Genomic DNA, 3,660 nt, shown 5'->3' with positions numbered 1-3,660 from the left:
AGTACTAGAAAAAAGACATAAGACAATATAAAATGTAAAATATAAAATCTGTACTGTACACATGTGAGTATGAATATGTGAGTACGAATATATATGTATCCAGATGTTCTTGAGGTAGGTTTATGTTTAATAATGTTGTAGATGTTGCGGATGATGTTAACATTGTACAGCTGTGCAAAATAGCATAGTGCAAGTGAGAGACATGTCCTGTTCAGTGCAATTAAGTCCATTTGGTTTAAAGACTCAGATGAGTCCACTGTGGTTGAGGAGAGCTACAGCTCTGGGAAAGAAGCTGTTAGCATGTCGTGTTGTGCTGGTTCTGATGGTCCTTATTCTTCTACCAGAGAGGAGAGTCTGGAAGAGGTGATGTGCAGGATGTGAGGGGTCTGTTGTAATTTTGCGAGCGCGTTTCCTCACCCTGCTGGTGTGGATCTCCTGCAGCGTTGGCAGGTTACATCCAATGATCTTCTCTGCTGATCTGATGATGCGCTGGAGTCTGGCTCTTTCTTGTGATGTAGAGGAACCAAACCAGGTGGTTATGGATGAGGTGAGGATGGACTCGATGATCGCTGTATAGAACTGGATCATCAGGGTCTCTAGTTCTAGATTAGTTTAGATTAGATTAGATGATACTTTATTAATCCCCAAGGGGAAATTCACTTGTCCAGCAACACACATCAATTACAAAAAACACACAAATGCCACACAACACCAACCCACCACCCAGATGTCCATAGTTGGTATATAGCGACCAACTTTAGGCCAATGTTGGAGCACATTGCTGTTTAATGCTTTGATTGTTTTATAATTGTTATATATTACGTTCATTTATATATTTAGAGGGACAGGAAGGGGTTAGAAATTCAGATTAGATAAATTTTCTAACATTAACATATCTTTATATCATGGTGATTTCTGTAATCCCATGGTATTGGGGACCTAAGTAATCTAAATGACTAATGTACATTTTCTGACAGAAGGAAATGTTTCTTTGACTTCATTGCGCAGAAGTATGCTTTAAAAGTGTACATTAAAACACATTACATTTACATCCAGACAGTATATGACATATTAAAATACATTGATAAATTATATATATCTTGTCTTTTTAATACACACTTATTTACAGCAATTAATTCATTAAATAAATCTCTAATAATCTCAAATATGAATATCATGTCAAGAAGTTTTTCTGTGTCCTTTCCTCCGTGTTGTTTGTGTAGTGTCTACCATGGTTTGCTGTGCTGCATGGGGATGCTCCAATCGATCAGAGAAAGGAGCAAAAATGTATGGTTTCCCCACTGTAACTGAGAGGAGAAATAAATGGTTGTCTCAACTAAGCAGGAGCAATTTAACCCTCACTAAAGATTACAACAGCAAATATATATGTGAGGTAATCATCAAACACTGCATTTGCACTTTTCACAATAAACACACTATTGGAAAGCTTAATGCCTGATTTATTAAAATACAGAATAGTGAACAAAAAAAATCAAAGACTCCAGACAGACTCCGGTGCAGGGTGAGGGTGCTATCTAGTTGCAGGCTCCATTGAATCCCCTATGGTTCTTTGGCTTAAAGAGAGAGAGGAGAAAAAGACAGGAGAAAATGATTATTATGAGTATTGATGTGATATGAATTTGAACTTGTTGCACATCTTTGGTTGTTTTTTGTACGTGTATACGTATCTAGTAAGTGTTCTCTAATACTGTGTATTCACCCACTATGGGATATGTATATGGGTAGACAAAACTGAGTTGTCATGTGTGAGGAGTAAACTCACATCACTCTGCAGGCACATTTTGAGGCAGACCAGTTCATCAAAACCAAACAGGGCAAGACTAGGCTGAGAGCAGATGCTGTTCCCACCATTTTTGTGCATCGCCCCGCACTCAGAAAGAGGAAGTCCCCTGCACTACGATGCACCACTGGACCTGTAAAGACAGGGCAGGGCCCATAGCTGCTTATCACAGCTATAGTGTTAGAGGTGACACAGGTATAATAAGTATGAACTCCTAATAATTATATTATTTCTTTAAGTGATAGAATATTTAAAACTTAATCACACTAAATAGTATATGTCTTTTATATCTAGTAGTTTCAAAAATTGAGGAAGTACGTTAATAAAATAAAATAAAAATAAATAAAACAAAATAAAAAGCAAAATAAAATAAATAAATAAAAAATAAATAAAAGGATAAATAAATAAAATAAAAGGAAATAAAACGTTAGCTGGTACTCCAAAATGGATATCATCAACATCAATATCAACATCTTTTGGAGCCGTCCTGAGCTTTTAAAATCTGATCGGCTTTATTCTAACAAGACTGGGACTCATTTCACCCCCACGACCCAACACTCTCTACAATCACACTCAAATGTTATATTTAAACAATACTTAGCTATCCCGCAAAAACATCGCGTTTAGGTGAAATGGCATTAAGAGAGGAATTTACAAATAATAGGCTGTCTAACCGTATTCGCGTTGTCTTAGCATAGATTTAGTTCCCTAAATCTGCTTATTAAGAGGTAGATAATTCACTAAAATGCTTTAATGCACATTTTAATGCACATGTTAATTTGATTCTGATGTCCTTATAATACACAATCAGATTTTTTAAGCGTACTAACCTGTAAAAGTATATGATGGTCCACTGCTCCAGTTTGACTGCGCTGCTCGTATTTGCTGCCAACTTCCGGGAACTATTGACAGGCTCCACGATCCGCCATTGCTGTAAAAAAACTGGTCCATTGGAGTGAACGGAGTTGTCGCGACTCTCTCTCTATATGGCTCTGGCCTCACAGACCCGGCCCAGAGTTCACCTATTGGCAGGCAATACATTGCCCCTCCCTGAAGGGTCAACTGCCCCGGTGACCCACAGAGCCCGGACAAAGTCTCTCAAGTGAGCAGGGGTCCTCCTGAACCGATGTGGTCTCTCTTGAGCTCTCGGCAGCGCTGGGTCTGTGTCTGGGCCAGCGTGCGGGATGTCCTTAGGGGGATTAGAGCCATTAATGTCTCGCTGGCAGGGCCGATATGGAGTGAGACGGTCCGGTCCCGGTGCACCACCAAAATGCACCTTCCTGACCGCACTCGATACACCACTTCCCCCAGGTGGCTCAGGATTTCACAGGAGCCCTCCCAGTGGGACTGGAGCTTGGGGCAGCGCCCCCGTCGCCGTCGTGGGTTGTAGAGCCAGACCAGTACCCCTGGGGCAGGAGGATCACCTTGGCACTGGGAGCCGTAGGCAGTCTTCTGCCGACCACAAGCATCCCCCTGGTGTTCTTGAGCCAGCTGCACATACCGGTGCGACTGCTGGTCTCCACTGCCTGCCCCATGTGGGGCCCCAAAGGCCAGCTCCACGGGTGTGTGCGCAGCTCCATGGGTGTGCGCAGATCCACGGGTGTGCTCTCTGCCGAACATGAGCTGTGCTGCCATGTCCCAAATGAGCACTCAATGGCAGCATCAGTATAGATGTGTGTGTTGCTTTAGTGGGGATGCTCTGTGAAGCTTGACTGCTGGTGAAGTCTACTTGATGGTCCCTGGACTTCACATTTACATTTTATGGCATTTGGCAGACGCCCTTATCCAGAGCGACTTACATTTTTATCTAATTTTTTATACAAGTGAGCAATTGAGGGTTAAGGGCCTTGCTCAGGGGC

General features: G+C 41.9%; 1 long non-coding RNA gene across 1 annotated transcript; it reads right to left on the bottom strand.

Annotated features, from left to right (window-relative positions):
* Positions 1-1,494: 1,494 nt before the first annotated feature.
* On the bottom strand, positions 1,495-3,092 carry LOC143493072 (uncharacterized). Its single transcript, XR_013125336.1, has 3 exons — positions 2,632-3,092; positions 1,784-1,934; positions 1,495-1,574 (listed from the first exon to the last, which is right to left on the bottom strand). It is a non-coding gene; the product is annotated as an uncharacterized LOC143493072 (long non-coding RNA).
* Between the last annotated feature and the right edge of the window lie 568 nt (positions 3,093-3,660).

Source organism: Brachyhypopomus gauderio, unplaced genomic scaffold (genome assembly GCF_052324685.1).
Source record: "Brachyhypopomus gauderio isolate BG-103 unplaced genomic scaffold, BGAUD_0.2 sc81, whole genome shotgun sequence".
Lineage (NCBI taxonomy): Eukaryota > Metazoa > Chordata > Actinopteri > Gymnotiformes > Hypopomidae > Brachyhypopomus > Brachyhypopomus gauderio.
Note: the sequence above shows the minus strand (reverse complement) of the source record. Positions and strands in the feature narration are given on the sequence as shown.